General features: G+C 48.2%; 8 non-coding genes and 2 pseudogenes across 8 annotated transcripts; all 10 read right to left on the bottom strand.

Moving 5' to 3' along the window:
* Positions 1-4,553: 4,553 nt before the first annotated feature.
* Positions 4,554-4,740, bottom strand: LOC141233289 (U2 spliceosomal RNA). The gene has a single exon (XR_012299431.1). It is a non-coding gene; the product is annotated as a U2 spliceosomal RNA (small nuclear RNA).
* Positions 4,741-5,536: 796 nt separating this feature from the next.
* Positions 5,537-5,628, bottom strand: LOC141233311 (U2 spliceosomal RNA; annotated as a pseudogene).
* Positions 5,629-6,743: 1,115 nt separating this feature from the next.
* LOC141233236 (U2 spliceosomal RNA) lies at positions 6,744-6,934 on the bottom strand. The gene has a single exon (XR_012299386.1). It is a non-coding gene; the product is annotated as a U2 spliceosomal RNA (small nuclear RNA).
* A 1,115-nt stretch (positions 6,935-8,049) lies between these two features.
* LOC141233233 (U2 spliceosomal RNA) lies at positions 8,050-8,240 on the bottom strand. Its single transcript, XR_012299383.1, has one exon. It is a non-coding gene; the product is annotated as a U2 spliceosomal RNA (small nuclear RNA).
* A 1,117-nt stretch (positions 8,241-9,357) lies between these two features.
* LOC141233232 (U2 spliceosomal RNA) lies at positions 9,358-9,548 on the bottom strand. Its single transcript, XR_012299382.1, has one exon. It is a non-coding gene; the product is annotated as a U2 spliceosomal RNA (small nuclear RNA).
* A 1,115-nt stretch (positions 9,549-10,663) lies between these two features.
* Positions 10,664-10,854, bottom strand: LOC141233330 (U2 spliceosomal RNA). Its single transcript, XR_012299444.1, has one exon. It is a non-coding gene; the product is annotated as a U2 spliceosomal RNA (small nuclear RNA).
* Positions 10,855-11,969: 1,115 nt separating this feature from the next.
* On the bottom strand, positions 11,970-12,160 carry LOC141233208 (U2 spliceosomal RNA). Its single transcript, XR_012299360.1, has one exon. It is a non-coding gene; the product is annotated as a U2 spliceosomal RNA (small nuclear RNA).
* A 1,115-nt stretch (positions 12,161-13,275) lies between these two features.
* LOC141233250 (U2 spliceosomal RNA) lies at positions 13,276-13,468 on the bottom strand. The gene has a single exon (XR_012299399.1). It is a non-coding gene; the product is annotated as a U2 spliceosomal RNA (small nuclear RNA).
* Positions 13,469-19,032: 5,564 nt separating this feature from the next.
* On the bottom strand, positions 19,033-19,110 carry LOC141233298 (U2 spliceosomal RNA; annotated as a pseudogene).
* A 1,115-nt stretch (positions 19,111-20,225) lies between these two features.
* Positions 20,226-20,410, bottom strand: LOC141233268 (U2 spliceosomal RNA). Its single transcript, XR_012299412.1, has one exon. It is a non-coding gene; the product is annotated as a U2 spliceosomal RNA (small nuclear RNA).
* Between the last annotated feature and the right edge of the window lie 386 nt (positions 20,411-20,796).

A 20,796-nucleotide genomic window follows, 5' to 3' on the forward strand; every position in this document is an offset into this window, starting at 1 on the left:
GCACACCCAAAAACACATTCACTTTCCTACCCACATACCCATTCATTAAAACACAGCTATAAACACCCGCATACAAACTTCTCACTCGCCCAACAAAATCAGCCGGAAAACCCATTTTTAACAACACTCTGAACAAAAAACCATGCGACAACCTATCATAAGCCTTTTCAAAATCCAAACTTAACAAAAATACACTCTTCTTACGACCCATGCAATCCCATAGACAATCTCTTAACATACACACACACTCATGAATCCGCCTCCCAGGTACCGCACAACACTGCTCATCCCCAATCACACTCTCTATCACATCACGCATCCTATTAGCCATAAGTTTTGCATAGATTTTATAATCACAATTAAGTAACGTTATTGGCCTCCAATTCCTCAGACTTTTCAAATCCCCTTTCTTAGGAATTAACACAACCAAACCTGCACGCATACTCTCAGTCACCTCCATGTTTCCCCACATATACTTACATACATCCACAAAGTCCTTACCAATCACACCCCACATCACACGATAAAATTCTACTGGGAGGCCATCCTCCCCCGGCGTCTTATTCAAAGCCATACTACACATAACCTTCCATACCTCATCACCAGTCACCTCACCCATCACTCTCTCTCTTTCTGCTTCACTCAACTTACTCTCTAACACACTCAAAACATCATTCTCCAAACATTCATCCCTCTGTTTCACTGCATACAGATCCTCATAAAACTTAGCCACCTCTTCACACATATCCTCTCCACTCACCTCACTTCCATCTGCTCCATACACCACGCTCATACTCTGTTTCTTTCCAAAAACTTTTTTAAAGAAAAACCGAGAACATTTCTCATCCTGCTCCATCTTATCAATCTTTGCCCTAAACACTATGCTTCTCCCTCTCTCCAACAAAAACTCACTAATCTCCTTTTTTACCTCTAAAATATCCTCCTCCACCTCAACTCCTCCTTCCCTTAACTTATACAAAACGCTCAACCGCGCGTTCAGTTTAACAAAACTCTCTCTTTTAATTGCTGCATACTTGTATCCTAAATTTTTAAAGAACATTTTTGTTTGTTTCTTCACCCAGTCCCACCACTCACAAACATTCCCAAACTCATTTTTATGCTTACACCATTCTTCATACCGCCTTTCATACTCCTTTCTCACATCTTCATTCTCTAACAGTTTAACATTTAACTTCCACAATCCTCTCCCAAACACTCCATCAACTTTTATATCCAACTCACACAACATACACACATGATCTGAAAAAAGAACGTTTTCCTGCCTATAATTAACAGAAACCATATTTTTAGAAATAAAACAATAATCCAATCTGGATTGTACCCTACCACTCTCAGAAAAGAAAGTGTTCAACAAAGGATTCATGTTACACACGCGCTGCATATCACACAACCCAAAATCATTCACTAACTCCAATAATGCTTTCCCAGACACATCCACATTCACTCTCCCCACATCACAGTTCATATCACCCACAATTACCACAGGTATTCTTCCTGGAACAAAAAGCTTAATTTTTTCAAATAAATTTTTGCGCTCATTTTTTTCAACTGGCGCATAAACATTAATAACACAAAACTTTACATTCTTGTATACAAAATTAACAAGGATACATCTCCCCACCTCAATAATCAAATAATCACTCAAAACAACCTCCCTTCCTTTAACCAAAATACCCACACCATCATTCTTATTACATGCACTCCCCGACCACACAGACGCTCCATAAGACCATTCATCCCCTTTCACACCATCCACTACCCCACATTCTTGTAAACAAAAAATAGATGCATTTTGCATAGCTAAAAACTCAAAAATAGCAGCTCTTCTTACTTTACTTTTAAACACTCTTACGTTTTGGGACACTATGGTAAATCCCATAATACTTCTACTCCTTCACCAATTACACAAAGAAATAGCCTTTGGCCTAAACCAAAGCTCACAAGAGGACAAAAAGAAAAAACATTTACAATATTATATGGTGACACTATCCAGCACCACCACTATCCTCCTCCGCCATCAGAACAGAACAGCTGGTTTCCGACCCGCTGGCTTCACCAGCCACACTCCTCATTCTGGCAGTTCTGATCTTCCTCTGAGGCTCACTAAAATCTGCATCATCACTGCCCCCACCATCCTCCCTACGACTCTTCTTTGCACCCCTATCATCCTCCGAAGAAAAATCTTCAATGTTTTCAGGACCCGAAGGGTGTTCAGGACTGTCGGGTTCCGAGATTTGCACTTCACATCCTGTTGCGTCCATTGCCTCTCCAAAAGTCATCATCTCAGGCAGCTCTGCTTCCACCACTTTCCTAGATATTCTCGCAGACACTGCCTTTTTCTCCACCTTTGCCACTTCCCTCCAGAACTCCTTTTCTTCCCTCCGCTTCTTCCTCATTTCTTCAGCAGAAGAAGAACATGGTCTCAGGGACACCTCCTCTGGCGCCGTAGAGGGAGAGGCTCTACCAGTTTCCCGCCTCCTTCCCTCTCTCTCCTCCCTCTCCAATCTTTCCAGCACTTTCAGTGCGCTTGCCATCTGCCTCCTCTCCAGCTCCTCCTCCTTCTGTTCTTTATCAGAACGTCTAGGTGCACTCATAGGACAGTCCTTATACATGTGATCACTACTCCCACAGACATCACAGGACTTGGCCTCTGGACACTGGTTGGCCATATGCCCCTCCTTTCTGCAATTTCGGCAACACTGCCCTTTAAGGCATGTTACCATGGTATGTCCGAAAGAAAAGCATCTACGGCAAAACATGGGCTGGCCTGGGTAAAAGAGGAAACCTCTATGGCCTGCAACGGAAAAATTTGATGGAGGGTGTCTAAAGCCCCCCACACTGTCAGGATCCCTTTTCAATTTCACACGGAATTTATACTGACAGTTAAAGATTCCTAGACAATTGACTTGCTTCACTCCCTTCCGCACATATTCACAGTAGCGAGAGAGGAAGCACTCCAGCAGCTCAGGGTCTGTAAAAGGGTTATAGACAGTCACAGTCACCTCCTTTTCTTGCAGACCAAACAAAGGTTCCCATCTAACTCCTTCCAAGCAGGGGTCACTAGAGTGACCACGGAGCCATTCAAAGACATTAAGGCAAACATCCTGGTCCATAAAGGTAACGTCATAATTACCTTGACGTGAAAATTCGTTGACACTGAAGATCTCAGAACGTCTTGCTCCAGCTTTGCCTTCAACGATGTCTTGGACAATGAAAACCACGTTGTTCTTGTTCTGGTCAGATGGATCCACGGACAAACGGATGGTGTTCTTCACAAAAGACATCTTGGATTCTGTCGGTATGGAATACCACAGGAAAAAGCAGAAAATCCTCCACAAAAGGGTCCGGATTCCTCCAGGAGACTCGCACCAATCAAGGTACAGTCATACGATCGCAGCCAAAAGGCCGAGAAGCGATAACCAGAATTGGTTTCAAACTACGGAGCCACCCAAGGATCCTGAAAAGTCCATTTGTGGAGATGAGCTCCTGGACTCCCGTTAAGAAGACATGTTGTCAACCTCTAGATCCCTTACATGCCTGCACTTTTCGGCTTGCTGCTGCTGCAATCCACGCGTTTTAGATCTGCATAACTCCACCTCTTTAAACACAGCACCTTCACCCCCTGCTGTTCCCACCCGCCTCAACACCGTTGGAAGGGAGGAGAACCAATTAAGGCGGGGGGTGGGGTGGAACGAGCAGCTGTCTACCCTTAGCAGGAGGGCTCCTGATTACATACCTCTCCTGCTGCTGCTGCTGCTGGCTGTCCAGCAGCAGACTGAAGGTGGCTGCTGCTGTGCACAGGTATATAAAGGCTCAGAGCCTATTATGACACGCGCAGCCAGCGTTCCATTGCCACATTCCATCTACTGCAGGCAGGATACCTGGCTGGCTGAATGTCGCTGAGAAGCTCACAGAGACCGCCATAAGCAACAGTTTAACAGAATGCCACAGACTAATCAACCAAACTTTTTGGGTTGGGTTCTCTTTTATAGTCTGCAGGCATTAAATGAAAGAAGTCAGTGTTCCAGCAGAAGGAGACAACGTTTCAGAAAAGGCATTGTAGCAAACCAAAAAAGAAATTTTAAGCGCAGCAGAGTAACCAGCGCACATACCTGTTAGCTCAGGTGAGTTTAAAAGGCTGCTGTTGATAACAAGGGCATTTGCTAAATAGATGGTGTGTGTGCAACAATATACTGAAAGGTCAATTATATTGTGCAGCTTATCTCACCACCTGTAGTTATTTAGGTGAAAGCTCCAAAATGCTTGCCTAATATGTCTGTTTATCCAAAAGGAAGTAAAAAGGGAGAGCTAGAAAGATAGCATTGAATCACATTACATGGCAATGCAATGCACAGTTGCTGAAGTTGAACCAAAATGAGCTTGTAATCTGGCTTCTGCAACTTTGAACATGAAAAATCCAATGAGGAGAAGAAAAGCAAAGCCAAAGAGTCCATCCCAAAATCCGACAAACAAGCAAAATGAACAAAAAACATTGAATTCAATTCTTTCTGATTTTAGAAACTGCATTAAAGAAGGGGTGCACCGGTCCTGGAGATACTGCAATACCAGGTCAATGCGTGGAGTGGACAGAGCAAGCTCTTTTTCCATCTCCCTGTTCTAAAAATGCATTTAATATATGGTCCCCAGATAGGGGACGTATCAGATATTAAACTGATAAGAACAGATTTTTTTTTTTTTTTATCGAAAGCCCGAATTCGTGTACAAAACCCGAGTGCGCTTAAAAAAGTGACAAGTGCCACAAAAAAAAAGTGCACTAGGATGCTGGTCTTCTTGAAACCCTCTCCAAAAGGAGAAGGGTCCCCCAAACCATTCCCCGTCCCTCCGAGCCAGAAGGCCACAGCGAGGCACAGGGACAAATAGCCACCTCCAGCCGGAGCCAGAGGCGAAGCCAATCTTACCCTCAATACCTGCCCGAGTTCTCACCCGAGCAAGGCACTGGGAGCCAAAGACTGTGCTCCCCTCCCGGAAGAGGGGAGCCAACAACGCTCTCCTCCCGAAAGAGGAGAGCCAGGGGGGTTCAGGGGGGAGCGGAACCTGATGGCCACACACTCCCCCCCTAGACCTGCCAAGAGAGGAACCCGTAAGGGAACCGCATCCCGACAAAATCCCAGTAAGGACGTGGACACACGTGAAAAAGTGGACACACAGTGATAAAAAAAAATTAAATAAATAGTGAAGGTTTCACAGTATAATACTGCCCGGACCTTCGACCGGGAATTGAAAAATTCCCCATCCTAAGGCCAGAAGGCCCGGAATAAGGGTGTGTGTGAAGAAAGAAATATTGAAGTGCTAGTGCAAATGTGCCATAAACTCAAGTGGGGTTCCCAATCCCAGTGAGTTAAGGCACCCCAGGGTCACCACTCCTGGGGCACTTCACACTTCGGGCTTTCGATCTTCCCCGGCCCAATGGCGTCGATCCTGGGGGGCCATGCTTTCCACCAGATGACTATATTAGCCACCTGGCGTACTAACAAGCGCCTAAACCCCAGTGTGCATAATGTATCAATCTACTAGGGCGGCAAACATCCAAAACCGCCTTTTCGAAAGATACTACACTTGATCTTAGCCAAAAGGCCGAGAAGCGATAACCAGAATTGGTTTCAAACTACGGAGCCACCCAAGGATCCTGAAAAGTCCATTCGTGGAGATGAGCTCCTGGACTCCCGTTAAGAAGACATGTTGTCAACCTCTAGATCCCTTACATGCCTGCACTTTTCGGCTTGCTGCTGCTGCAATCCACGCGTTTTAGATCTGCATAACTCCACCTCTTTAAACACAGCACCTTCACCCCCTGCTGTTCCCACCCGCCTCAACACCGTTGGAAGGGAGGAGAACCAATTAAGGCGGGGGGTGGGGTGGAACGAGCAGCTGTCTACCCTTAGCAGGAGGGCTCCTGATTGCATACCTCTCCTGCTGCTGCTGCTGCTGGCTGTCCAGCAGCAGACTGAAGGTGGCTGCTGCTGTGCACAGGTATATAAAGGCTCAGAGCCTATTATGACACGCGCAGCCAGCGTTCCATTGCCACATTCCATCTACTGCAGGCAGGATACCTGGCTGGCTGAATGTCGCTGAGAAGCTCACAGAGACCGCCATAAGCAACAGTTTAACAGAATGCCACAGACTAATCAACCAAACTTTTTGGGTTGGGTTCTCTTTTATAGTCTGCAGGCATTAAATGAAAGAAGTCAGTGTTCCAGCAGAAGGAGACAACATTTCAGAAAAGGCATTGTAGCAAACCAAAAAAGAAATTTTAAGCGCAGCAGAGTAACCAGCGCACATACCTGTTAGCTCAGGTGAGTTTAAAAGGCTGCTGTTGATAACAAGGGCATTTGCTAAATAGATGGTGTGTGTGCAACAATATACTGAAAGGTCAATTATATTGTGCAGCTTATCTCACCACCTGTAGTTATTTAGGTGAAAGCTCCAAAATGCTTGCCTAATATGTCTGTTTATCCAAAAGGAAGTAAAAAGGGAGAGCTAGAAAGATAGCATTGCATCACATTACATGGCAATGCAATGCACAGTTGCTGAAGTTGAACCAAAATGAGCTTGTAATCTGGCTTCTGCAACTTTGAACATGAAAAATCCAATGAGGAGAAGAAAAGCAAAGCCAAAGAGTCCATCCCAAAATCCGACAAACAAGCAAAATGAACAAAAAACATTGAATTCAATTCTTTCTGATTTTAGAAACTGCATTAAAGAAGGGGTGCACCGGTCCTGGAGATACTGCAATAGCAGGTCAATGCGTGGAGTGGACAGAGCAAGCTCTTTTTCCATCTCCCTGTTCTAAAAATCCATTTAATATATGGTCCCCAGATAGGGGACGTATCAGATATTAAACTGATAAGAACAGATACTACACTTGATCTTAGCCAAAAGGCCGAGAAGCGATAACCAGAATTGGTTTCAAACTACGGAGCCACCCAAGGATCCTGAAAAGTCCATTTGTGGAGATGAGCTCCTGGACTCCCGTTAAGAAGACATGTTGTCAACCTCTAGATCCCTTACATGCCTGCACTTTTCGGCTTGCTGCTGCTGCAATCCACGCGTTTTAGATCTGCATAACTCCACCTCTTTAAACACAGCACCTTCACCCCCTGCTGTTCCCACCCGCCTCAACACCGTTGGAAGGGAGGAGAACCAATTAAGGCGGGGGGTGGGGTGGAACGAGCAGCTGTCTACCCTTAGCAGGAGGGCTCCTGATTACATACCTCTCCTGTTGCTGCTGCTGCTGGCTGTCCAGCAGCAGACTGAAGGTGGCTGCTGCTGTGCACAGGTATATAAAGGCTCAGAGCCTATTATGACACGCGCAGCCAGCGTTCCATTGCCACATTCCATCTACTGCAGGCAGGATACCTGGCTGGCTGAATGTCGCTGAGAAGCTCACAGAGACCGCCATAAGCAACAGTTTAACAGAATGCCACAGACTAATCAACCAAACTTTTTGGGTTGGGTTCTCTTTTATAGTCTGCAGGCATTAAATGAAAGAAGTCAGTGTTCCAGCAGAAGGAGACAACGTTTCAGAAAAGGCATTGTAGCAAACCAAAAAAGAAATTTTAAGCGCAGCAGAGTAACCAGCGCACATACCTGTTAGCTCAGGTGAGTTTAAAAGGCTGCTGTTGATAACAAGGGCATTTGCTAAATAGATGGTGTGTGTGCAACAATATACTGAAAGGTCAATTATATTGTGCAGCTTATCTCACCACCTGTAGTTATTTAGGTGAAAGCTCCAAAATGCTTGCCTAATATGTCTGTTTATCCAAAAGGAAGTAAAAAGGGAGAGCTAGAAAGATAGCATTGCATCATATTACATGGCAATGCAATGCACAGTTGCTGAAGTTGAACCAAAATGAGCTTGTAATCTGGCTTCTGCAACTTTGAACATGAAAAATCCAATGAGGAGAAGAAAAGCAAAGCCAAAGAGTCCATCCCAAAATCCGACAAACAAGCAAAATGAACAAAAAACATTGAATTCAATTCTTTCTGATTTTAGAAACTGCATTAAAGAAGGGGTGCACCGGTCCTGGAGATACTGCAATACCAGGTCAATGCGTGGAGTGGACAGAGCAAGCTCTTTTTCCATCTCCCTGTTCTAAAAATCCATTTAATATATGGTCCCCAGATAGGGGACGTATCAGATAATAAACTGATAAGAACAGATACTACACTTGATCTTAGCCAAAAGGCCGAGAAGCGATAACCAGAATTGGTTTCAAACTACGGAGCCACCCAAGGATCCTGAAAAGTCCATTTGTGGAGATGAGCTCCTGGACTCCTGTTAAGAAGACATGTTGTCAACCTCTAGATCCCTTACATGCCTGCACTTTTCGGCTTGCTGCTGCTGCAATCCACGCGTTTTAGATCTGCATAACTCCACCTCTTTAAACACAGCACCTTCACCCCCTGCTGTTCCCACCCGCCTCAACACCGTTGGAAGGGAGGAGAACCAATTAAGGCGGGGGGTGGGGTGGAACGAGCAGCTGTCTACCCTTAGCAGGAGGGCTCCTGATTACATACCTCTCCTGCTGCTGCTGCTGCTGCTGGCTGTCCAGCAGCAGACTGAAGGTGTCTGCTGCTGTGCACAGGTATATAAAGGCTCAGAGCCTATTATGACACGCGCAGCCAGCGTTCCATTGCCACATTCCATCTACTGCAGGCCGGATACCTGGCTGGCTGAATGTCGCTGAGAAGCTCACAGAGACCGCCATAAGCAACAGTTTAACAGAATGCCACAGACTAATCAACCAAACTTTTTGGGTTGGGTTCTCTTTTATAGTCTGCAGGCATTAAATGAAAGAAGTCAGTGTTCCAGCAGAAGGAGACAACGTTTCAGAAAAGGCATTGTAGCAAACCAAAAAAGAAATTTTAAGCGCAGCAGAGTAACCAGCGCACATACCTGTTAGCTCAGGTGAGTTTAAAAGGCTGCTGTTGATAACAAGGCATTTGCTAAATAGATGGTGTGTGTGCAACAATATACTGAAAGGTCAATTATATTGTGCAGCTTATCTCACCACCTGTAGTTATTTAGGTGAAAGCTCCAAAATGCTTGCCTAATATGTCTGTTTATCCAAAAGGAAGTAAAAAGGGAGAGCTAGAAAGATAGCATTGCATCACATTACATGGCAATGCAATGCACAGTTGCTGAAGTTGAACCAAAATGAGCTTGTAATCTGGCTTCTGCAACTTTGAACATGAAAAATCTAATGAGGAGAAGAAAAGCAAAGCCAAAGAGTCCATCCCAAAATCCGACAAACAAGCAAAATGAACAAAAAACATTGAATTCAATTCTTTCTGATTTTAGAAACTGCATTAAAGAAGGGGTGCACCGGTCCTGGAGATACTGCAATACCAGGTCAATGCGTGGAGTGGACAGAGCAAGCTCTTTTTCCATCTCCCTGTTCTAAAAATCCATTTAATATATGGTCTCCAGATAGGGGACGTATCAGATATTAAACTGATAAGAACAGATACTACACTTGATCTTAGCCAAAAGGCCGAGAAGCGATAACCAGAATTGGTTTCAAACTACGGAGCCACCCAAGGATCCTGAAAAGTCCATTTGTGGAGATGAGCTCCTGGACTCCCGTTAAGAAGACATGTTGTCAACCTCTAGATCCCTTACATGCCTGCACTTTTCGGCTTGCTGCTGCTGCAATCCACGCGTTTTAGATCTGCATAACTCCACCTCTTTAAACACAGCACCTTCACCCCCTGCTGTTCCCACCCGCCTCAACACCGTTGGAAGGGAGGAGAACCAATTAAGGCGGGGGGTGGGGTGGAACGAGCAGCTGTCTACCCTTAGCAGGAGGGCTCCTGATTACATACCTCTCCTGCTGCTGCTGCTGCTGGCTGTCCAGCAGCAGACTGAAGGTGGCTGCTGCTGTGCACAGGTATATAAAGGCTCAGAGCCTATTATGACACGCGCAGCCAGCGTTCCATTGCCACATTCCATCTACTGCAGGCAGGATACCTGGCTGGCTGAATGTCGCTGAGAAGCTCACAGAGACCGCCATAAGCAACAGTTTAACAGAATGCCACAGACTAATCAACCAAACTTTTTGGGTTGGGTTCTCTTTTATAGTCTGCAGGCATTAAATGAAAGAAGTCAGTGTTCCAGCAGAAGGAGACAACGTTTCAGAAAAGGCATTGTAGCAAACCAAAAAAGAAATTTTAAGCGCAGCAGAGTAACCAGCGCACATACCTGTTAGCTCAGGTGAGTTTAAAAGGCTGCTGTTGATAACAAGGGCATTTGCTAAATAGATGGTGTGTGTGCAACAATATACTGAAAGGTAAATTATATTGTGCAGCTTATCTCACCACCTGTAGTTATTTAGGTGAAAGCTCCAAAATGCTTGCCTAATATGTCTGTTTATCCAAAAGGAAGTAAAAAGGGAGAGCTAGAAAGATAGCATTGCATCACATTACATGGCAAAGCAATGCACAGTTGCTGAAGTTGAACCAAAATGAGCTTGTAATCTGGCTTCTGCAACTTTGAACATGAAAAATCCAATGAGGAGAAGAAAAGCAAAGCCAAAGAGTCCATCCCAAAATCCGACAAACAAGCAAAATGAACAAAAAACATTGAATTCAATTCTTTCTGATTTTAGAAACTGCATTAAAGAAGGGGTGCACCGGTCCTGGAGATACTGCAATACCAGGTCAATGCGTGGAGTGGACAGAGCAAGCTCTTTTTCCATCTCCCTGTTCTAAAAATCCATTTAATATATGGTCCCCAGATAGGGGACGTATCAGATATTAAACTGATAAGAACAGATACTACACTTGATCTTAGCCAAAAGGCCGAGAAGCGATAACCAGAATTGGTTTCAAACTACGGAGCCACCCAAGGATCCTGAAAAGTCCATTTGTGGAGATGAGCTCCTGGACTCCCGTTAAGAAGACATGTTGTCAACCTCTAGATCCCTTACATGCCTGCACTTTTCGGCTTGCTGCTGCTGCAATCCACGCGTTTTAGATCTGCATAACTCCACCTCTTTAAACACAGCACCTTCACCCCCTGCTGTTCCCACCCGCCTCAACACCGTTGGAAGGGAGGAGAACCAATTAAGGCGGGGGGTGGGGTGGAACGAGCAGCTGTCTACCCTTAGCAGGAGGGCTCCTGATTACATACCTCTCCTGCTGCTGCTGCTGCTGGCTGTCCAGCAGCAGACTGAAGGTGGCTGCTGCTGTGCACAGGTATATAAAGGCTCAGAGCCTATTATGACACGCGCAGCCAGCGTTCCATTGCCACATTCCATCTACTGCAGGCAGGATACCTGGCTGGCTGAATGTCGCTGAGAAGCTCACAGAGACCGCCATAAGCAACAGTTTAACAGAATGCCACAGACTAATCAACCAAACTTTTTGGGTTGGGTTCTCTTTTATAGTCTGCAGGCATTAAATGAAAGAAGTCAGTGTTCCAGCAGAAGGAGACAACGTTTCAGAAAAGGCATTGTAGCAAACCAAAAAAGAAATTTTAAGCGCAGCAGAGTAACCAGCGCACATACCTGTTAGCTCAGGTGAGTTTAAAAGGCTGCTGTTGATAACAAGGGCATTTGCTAAATAGATGGTGTGTGTGCAACAATATACTGAAAGGTCAATTATATTGTGCAGCTTATCTCACCACCTGTAGTTATTTAGGTGAAAGCTCCAAAATGCTTGCCTAATATGTCTGTTTATCCAAAAGGAAGTAAAAAGGGAGAGCTAGAAAGATAGCATTGCATCACATTACATGGCAATGCAATGCACAGTTGCTGAAGTTGAACCAAAATGAGCTTGTAATCTGGCTTCTGCAACTTTGAACATGAAAAATCCAATGAGGAGAAGAAAAGCAAAGCCAAAGAGTCCATCCCAAAATCCGACAAACAAGCAAAATGAACAAAAAACATTGAATTCAATTCTTTCTGATTTTAGAAACTGCATTAAAGAAGGGGTGCACCGGTCCTGGAGATACTGCAATACCAGGTCAATGCGTGGAGTGGACAGAGCAAGCTCTTTTTCCATCTCCCTGTTATAAAAATCCATTTAATATATGGTCCCCAGATAGGGGACGTATCAGATATTAAACTGATAAGAACAGATACTACACTTGATCTTAGCCAAAAGGCCGAGAAGCGATAACCAGAATTGGTTTCAAACTACGGAGCCACCCAAGGATCCTGAAAAGTCCATTTGTGGAGATGAGCTCCTGGACTCCCGTTAAGAAGACATGTTGTCAACCTCTAGATCCCTTACATGCCTGCACTTTTCGGCTTGCTGCTGCTGCAATCCACGCGTTTTAGATCTGCATAACTCCACCTCTTTAAACACAGCACCTTCACCCCCTGCTGTTCCCACCCGCCTCAACACCGTTGGAAGGGAGGAGAACCAATTAAGGCGGGGGGTGGGGTGGAACGAGCAGCTGTCTACCCTTAGCAGGAGGGCTCCTGATTACATACCTCTCCTGCTGCTGCTGCTGCTGGCTGTCCAGCAGCAGACTGAAGGTGGCTGCTGCTGTGCACAGGTATATAAAGGCTCAGAGCCTATTATGACACGCGCAGCCAGCGTTCCATTGCCACATTCCATCTACTGCAGGCAGGATACCTGGCTGGCTGAATGTCGCTGAGAAGCTCACAGAGACCGCCATAAGCAACAGTTTAACAGAATGCCACAGACTAATCAACCAAACTTTTTGGGTTGGGTTCTCTTTTATAGTCTGCAGGCATTAAATGAAAGAAGTCAGTGTTCCAGCAGAAGGAGACAACGTTTCAGAAAAGGCATTGTAGCAAACCAAAAAAGAAATTTTAAGCGCAGCAGAGTAACCAGCGCACATACCTGTTAGCTCAGGTGAGTTTAAAAGGCTGCTGTTGATAACAAGGGCATTTGCTAAATAGATGGTGTGTGTGCAACAATATACTGAAAGGTCAATTATATTGTGCAGCTTATCTCACCACCTGTAGTTATTTAGGTGAAAGCTCCAAAATGCTTGCCTAATATGTCTGTTTATCCAAAAGGAAGTAAAAAGGGAGAGCTAGAAAGATAGCATTGCATCACATTACATGGCAATGCAATGCACAGTTGCTGAAGTTGAACCAAAATGAGCTTGTAATCTGGCTTCTGCAACTTTGAACATGAAAAATCCAATGAGGAGAAGAAAAGCAAAGCCAAAGAGTCCATCCCAAAATCCGACAAACAAGCAAAATGAACAAAAAACATTGAATTCAATTCTTTCTGATTTTAGAAACTGCATTAAAGAAGGGGTGCACCGGTCCTGGAGATACTGCAATACCAGGTCAATGCGTGGAGTGGACAGAGCAAGCTCTTTTTCCATCTCCCTGTTCTAAAAATCCATTTAATATATGGTCCCCAGATAGGGGACGTATCAGATATTAAACTGATAAGAACAGATTTTTTGATTGAATATATCTTTTATTAGCACAAAAAATAAGTTAACAGACAGTGTACAGTGCCGCAGCCCAGTACACACAGAATTCTACATCATATTTACATAGCATGAGGATACGACGCACTAACTAGACACATCACACCCCTATGCTACACAAAACACTCAATCTGAAAGAAAAAGCATGTCAATCAATACAGTACGACGAACCGTGATAAGGGATGGGGATTGGGAAAAAGGGGATGGGGAGGGGAAAATCACAGGCCCGAAGCTTTATTGAAAGACAAGACACATAAGGGGAGAGGGGGAGGAGGGGTTTAGTCCTCGTCCTCGTCCTCCGGACCGTCCATGATGGAATAGTCTCTGAGCAGGCTGTGGATCAGCCTGCGGCAGTCCTGGATGGACATCCTCTCCCTCCTCAAGATGAGCCGGTTCCTGGCGACCCAAACGGCATCCTTGAAGCAGTTCATAAGGCGCCAAGCCTCCTGGATGGCTCCGACGGTATGAACCCCAGGGAAGAGTCCGTAAAGCACAGAATGGTGCGATAGGCTCGCCCTGGGGACAGAGTTCCTCAGGTCGTCCTCAAGTGCAGTCAATAGGTGCTGTGCAAATCCGCAGTCCCAAAAAGTGTGCAAAGATGTTTCCTCCACGAAGGGGCACCTTGGGCAGTACCGGGTCTTGCACAGGTTCCGGGCATGCATGAATGACCGGACGGGCAGTCCGCCCTGAATCGCCATCCACGACAAGTCCTTGTGCCCGTTGGTCAGCCTGTCAGACGACACATTTGTCCACACAGTCTCCAGCGTGTCCTGGTGAAGTCCTGTGATGTTCTCCACGTCATCCTTGGCTCTGATTAGCTTGTGGATAGTTTTGGGCTTCCACAAGTCGGGCTTGAGTCCCTCCAGTTGATGCTCCCCCACAAATCGAACGACGTCTCCGTAGAACCATGGCGTCGTCCAGTTGTAGGGGAAGGAGCTGTCCCACTTGTCCCAGCCGAGTCGCCTCCAAAGAGGAAGCAGGAAGAATTGAGACATGGACCTGCCCGCGGAGCCATTCTTGACTTGCAAAGTCCGGCGGACACAATCACACACAAAAGAGGATCGCAGGAGGGTGGGGATATCTGGAACGCCCTTCCCACCCTTGCGAGGCTCCTTGTACATGACGGCCCGCCTGACTCTGTCCATCTTGGATCCCCAGACAAAGTGAAACACTGTCCTGGTAATGGCCCTGCACACAGTGACGTGTGGGGGCCAGGCCTGCGCCGTGTACTGCAAGACGGGCAGGACCTCATTACGCAGGATGAGTGCCTTACCCTCACAAGTGAGGTGTCTGAGGCTCCAGAGTCCGATCCGTTGCTTCACCTTGGCCAAGCGTTCTTGCCAGGACTTGAGGGCCGCTCCTTCCTTCCCGAACCAGACTCCCAGCACCTTGAGGAAATCCGGTTGAATGTTGAAGGGGAAGGGGGCGGAGGAGGCCGGCTGCCAATCCCCGAAGAGCATGGCTTCCGACTTCCTGCAGTTGACTTTGGCCCCTGAAGCCCGGCCGAACCTCTCACACGTCTGGACGAGGGCGTCGACTGAACCACGATCAGCGCAGAAGACGGTGACGTCGTCCATGTAGAGCGAGCACTTGACCTCGTGTCGTCCCGGACCCGGTGCGGTGATCCCTCTGATCTCTCCATTCTGCCGGATAGCCTCTGCGAAGAGTTCTATAACACAAACAAAAAGAAGAGGTGATAGAGGGCAGCCTTGTCTGACCCCAGAGAGGACAGGGAAGGGGTCAGTCTTCCAGCCGTTCACCAACACCGAGCTGTGGATATCAAAATACATCAGACGGACATACGAACAAAACATGTTACCCAAACCTAACTGGTGCAGAGCTCGGCCCATGAACTCGTGGGAAACCCGGTCGAAGGCCTTCTCCTGATCCAAGGAGACCAGGGCCGCGTGTGCGCGGCGGACCTTGATGTACTCGACCGTGTCCCGCACGAGAGCGAGGCTGTCTGCGATGCGACGTCCAGGGATGCCGCAGGTCTGGTCCGGGTGGATGATCCGTCCGATGACCGTCTTAAGTCGTGTCGCCATCGTCTTGGCCAGGATCTTGTAGTCCACGTTGAGCAGAGTGATGGGACGCCAATTCCTCAGGTCGCACCTCTCTCCCTTCCGCTTGTACAGGATCGTGACCATTCCTTCCCTCAAAGATGGAGGCATTCTACCCTCCACCACCATCTCCTCGTACAGGTCCAACAGGTCCGGACAGATGAGGTCTCCCAGCGCTACATAGAGCTCCGCTGGAAGACCATCACTGCCCGGGGTCCTGCCGGTCCTAAAGGATTTAGCGGCAGAGAGCAATTCGCCCACCATCAGAGGTTTGTCCAAGGCTGCCGTGCCTGCAGGATCAAGATGGTTAGTGATACCTGACAGGAACTTATCAGCAGCGTCGGGGTCGGTAGTCTTGTGGGAGTAAAGTTCGCTGTAGAAGTCGCTGACGACCCTCATCACGTCCTCCTTCCCACGTCGCATGTTTACGCTCTCGTCTCGCAGCTCGTTCAGGGGCGTGTGACCGGCATGAAGTTTCCTGAAAAAGAATGAGTTACATTTCTCACCCTTCTCCAGATTCTCCACTTTGGAACGGAAGATGATTCGCTTGGACTCCTCCTCAAAGTGCCTTTTCAGGCTCTTCTTGGTCTCCTCCAGCTCCTCCCTCACGTCCCAGCCGCAGTGAAGAAGGTCCTGCAGCGACCGCAGCTCGCGCTGCAGCCCTCTGAAGTCCCTCCTCTTCTCACACGCCTGTTGTCGACCCTTGGCCTGAAAGAAACAGCGAAACTCAAGTTTAACATATTCCCACCAATCAGAGACTGTTTGGAAGCTACCCTTGTAGGACTGCCACATTGCGTAGGCTGCTCTCAGCTCCTCCACGACTTCATCCTGAGCCAGCAGAGCACAATTCAGCTTCCAGGAGCCGGGGCCGGACGGAAAACCGTCGCCGAGGACACCTTGTAAGTGAATGGCTCTGTGGTCGGAGAAGAAGCAGGAGACCATCGAGTGCCTACTCTGCCTGACTGCCCGAGAGGTGAACACAAAGTCAATCCTGGAGCGGAGTGAGCCATCGGGTCGGCTCCACGAATAGTTCGTGGAGCCTCTCCCCATGGAGCCCACCACGTCCTGAAGAGAGGCCTCGGTTACCATCTCGATGAGCAGCTTGGACGTGATGTCCAACTTGGCAGATGTGCCAGAACTACGACCGTCCTCCTCGATGGGGCAGTTGAAATCCCCGGCCATCACTAAGGTCCTGGTGGTGGCAAGCTGAAGCCGCAGGGTCTGGAAAAGCTCCAAACGCTCATTCTTCAGTGGGGACGCATACACGTTGATGAACCTGACAGGTTCTCCCGCCCAGTTGCCATCTACAACAAGAGCCCTGCCGCAGATGAGCTCCTGGACGGACTCAAGCGTGAATGCGCCCCCCCTGATCAGAATTGCGACCCCCGCAGACTTGCAGTCACCCCCACCGGACCAGTAGGATGGACCGTGGGACCACTCCCTGGCCAGATGTTTGAAGGACCTAGAGGAGGGAAGGGAACATTCCTGCAACATATAAACATCACACAACTGGGAAGTAAGGAAGGCATAAATAGTCTGACGTCTGAACTTGTCCTTGATGCTCCTGACATTAATGGAAAATAAGTTAATATTAGCCATCATGTAGGGAAAAAAGAAAAAGTTAGCGCAGGCAATACACCTTAGTTACCACTCCGGTCGGGTGGTCCCTCGTCGGTGTTGACTGCTGGTGACGGGATCACCAGCAGGCCCTCTTCCTCCATCTGGTCAAGCAGTGCGGCCTCGATCTCGGCGACCACCAGTTCCTCCTCTTCTGGCTCGGCCACCAGGGTCTCAACCATGTGCTCCATCTCTTCTGGCTCAGGGAGGGTATCCTCCTTTTCGCCTACGAAATCCAGAATCTTCTTTTTGGAGGATTCAGTAGCAGGGCTGTCCTCCACCTTCCTCTTTCCCCGGGTTGGAACTGGGGAGACAAGAAGGGGAAAATCCTCCTCGGAATAGATAGCGGCGGGTGGAGGAAAGGTTAATTCCACCGCTACCATGGTCTGGGGAGGGAGAGTGGCTGCCGGGGCAGGGGAAAGGACACCTGCTGAGGAGTAGGGGAAGGAGGAAGAGGAAGTGGAATCCTCAGCAGGGGTGGCCGGGGTGGGGGGGGGTTGGACGGGGGTGGCAGGGGGAGGGATCGAGAGAGGGGTGACAGAACTCTTACCCTCCTTTGACTTTTTCTTCTGCTTCGGAGCTGCTGGGACCGTCGCTGGGGCTTTGGCCACCGACTCCTTGACCGCTTTGGCCTTGGTCGTCTCGGCCTTGGCCGCTGGGGCCTTGGTCGTCGCGTCCTTGACCTTCACAGGCCTGGTCGTCGGGGCCTTGTCCTCCGTAGCTGGGGTCGTCGCAACCACCGATGCCCAGGATCTCTCACGCCTGGGGCAATCCTTGTACAGATGAGCCGCCAGCCCACACAGGTTGCAGGACGTCTTCTTCGGGCAGTCCTTCGAGCTGTGTCCCGTCACTCGACAAATCCTGCAGGCATCCTCCTTGCAGTCCTTCATCTCGTGGCCGTTCTTGCCGCATCTCCTGCAGTTCCGCGGCATGTCCGGGTAATAGATGAGGCCGTAGGAGTTGCCCAGGGAGAATGTCGGGGGCAGGTGCCGAAGTCCGTCTGAGTACGCCAGGTCCCTGTGAAGTCTAACGGTCACCGACCACTTACCTGTCCAGAAGCCGAGTCCATTCAGGATGTGAGAGGGTTCCTTCACAACCAAACAGAAGCGTCTCAGGAAGGTACAGATGTCTTGGCCTGGGGTGTGCGGGTTGCGCATGGAGACCGTGATCCTCCTTTCATCCCTCTGGATAGGGCAGCTACCTGTAAAGGCAGAGAAAGAATTATCCGGTCCTTTTGCGCTTACCATTTCCCAGAACCTCCTGCAGGTGTTCACAGTGGCGAAGGTGACGAAGAAGATCCCCGTCAAGAAGGTCTGGATGCTGAGGGTGTCCGACCTGGAGAAGCCTCGATCCAGCAGCATCTTCTGGCAGAACACGTCCGAGGACATGTCCGGCACCCTCCCATCCACTTCCTTCAGCTTCAGGGCCACCGTCTGCCGCATCCATGGCTCCAGGGCTGGAGCTTCGTGGCGGGGCTTCTGGGGTCCCTTCTGCTGGCCAGTCGTGGAGGCAGAGTCCTTGGGGTCAGAATCGGCTCCTGGCTGGGCCCTCCTGGCTGTCCCCAGCTCCAGGCTCTTCTTTTCGGCCTTCCTCGCAGCGCTTGCCATGGCTTTCCTCCTGCAGTTACTTCTTGGAGCTGGATCTGGAACTCTTCCCGGAATGGGTGGAGCTATGCAGATTCTTCTCCCGTCGTGTTCTGGACAAATTCCCCGAAAGGTCTTTGTCTCGATGATTTTCTTCCTCGAAGATTCCACAGGACAGCCCGATTCTTCTCCGAGTCTTCGTCTTCTTCTGGATTCTTTAGAGCTTCTTCCTCCCACCGATATCCGCCTTCGTTCTCCGATGTCAGCTGGGCTCCGAAGCTCTTCTCCTTCCGAGTTCGATCGCTCTCGTCAAGTGTAGATCGTAGCTCTTGTGTTCTTAAAAGAACAGATACTACACTTGATCTTAGCCAAAAGGCCGAGAAGCGATAACCAGAATTGGTTTCAAACTACGGAGCCACCCAAGGATCCTGAAAAGTCCATTTGTGGAGATGAGCTCCTGGACTCCCGTTAAGAAGACATGTTGTCAACCTCTAGATCCCTTACATGCCTGCACTTTTCGGCTTGCTGCTGCTGCAATCCACGCGTTTTAGATCTGCATAACTCCACCTCTTTAAACACAGCACCTTCACCCCCTGCTGTTCCCACCCGCCTCAACACCGTTGGAAGGGAGGAGAACCAATTAAGGCGGGGGGTGGGGTGGAACGAGCAGCTGTCTACCCTTAGCAGGAGGGCTCCTGATTACATACCTCTCCTGCTGCTGCTGCTGCTGGCTGTCCATCAGCAGACTGAAGGTGGCTGCTGCTGTGCACAGGTATATAAAGGCTCAGAGCCTATTATGACACGCGCAGCCAGCGTTCCATTGCCACATTCCATCTACTGCAGGCAGGATACCTGGCTGGCTGAATGTCGCTGAGAAGCTCACAGAGACCGCCATAAGCAACAGTTTAACAGAATGCCACAGACTAATCAACCAAACTTTTTGGGTTGGGTTCTCTTTTATAGTCTGCAGGCATTAAATGAAAGAAGTCAGTGTTCCAGCAGAAGGAGACAACGTTTCAGAAAAGGCATTGTAGCAAACCAAAAAAGAAATTTTAAGCGCAGCAGAGTAACCAGCGCACATACCTGTTAGCTCAGGTGAGTTTAAAAGGCTGCTGTTGATAACAAGGGCATTTGCTAAATAGATGGTGTGTGTGCAACAATATACTGAAAGGTCAATTATATTGTGCAGCTTATCTCACCACCTGTAGTTATTTAGGTGAAAGCTCCAAAATGCTTGCCTAATATGTCTGTTTATCCAAAAGGAAGTAAAAAGGGAGAGCTAGAAAGATAGCATTGCATCACATTACATGGCAATGCAATGCACAGTTGCTGAAGTTGAACCAAAATGAGCTTGTAATCTGGCTTCTGCAACTTTGAACATGAAAAATCCAATGAGGAGAAGAAAAGCAAAGCCAAAGAGTCCATCCCAAAATCCGACAAACAAGCAAAATGAACAAAAAACATTGAATTCAATTCTTTCTGATTTTAGAAACTGCATTAAAGAAGGGGTGCACCGGTCCTGGAGATACTGCAATACCAGGTCAATGCGTGGAGTGGACAGAGCAAGCTCTTTTTCCATCTCCCTGTTCTAAAAATCCATTTAATATATGGTCCCCAGATAGGGGACATATCAGATATTAAACTGATAAGAACAGATTTTTTTTTTTTTATCGAAAGCCCGAATTCGTGTACAAAACCCGAGTGCGCTTAAAAAAGTGACAAGTGCCACAAAAAAAGTGCACTAGGATGCTGGTCTTCTTGAAACCCTCTCCAAAAGGAGAAGGGTCCCCCAAACCATTCCCCGTCCCTCCGAGCCAAAAGGCCACAGCGAGGAACAGGGACAAAAAGCCACCTCCAGCCGAAGCCAGAGGCGACCCAATCTTACCCCCAGCACCTGCCCGAGTTCTCACCCGAGCAAGGCACTGGGAGCCAAAGACTGTGCTCCCCTCCCGGAAGAGGGGAGCCAACAACGCTCTCCTCCCGAAAGAGGAGAGCCAGGGGGGTTCAGGGGGGAGCGGAACCTGATGGCCACACACTCCCCCCCTAGACCTGCCAAGAGAGGAACCCGTAAGGG

The sequence above is a fragment of the Phyllobates terribilis genome, unplaced genomic scaffold, assembly GCF_046119375.1.
Source record: "Phyllobates terribilis strain yellow unplaced genomic scaffold, ASM4611937v1 Scaffold_572__1_contigs__length_1044912, whole genome shotgun sequence".
Lineage (NCBI taxonomy): Eukaryota > Metazoa > Chordata > Amphibia > Anura > Dendrobatidae > Phyllobates > Phyllobates terribilis.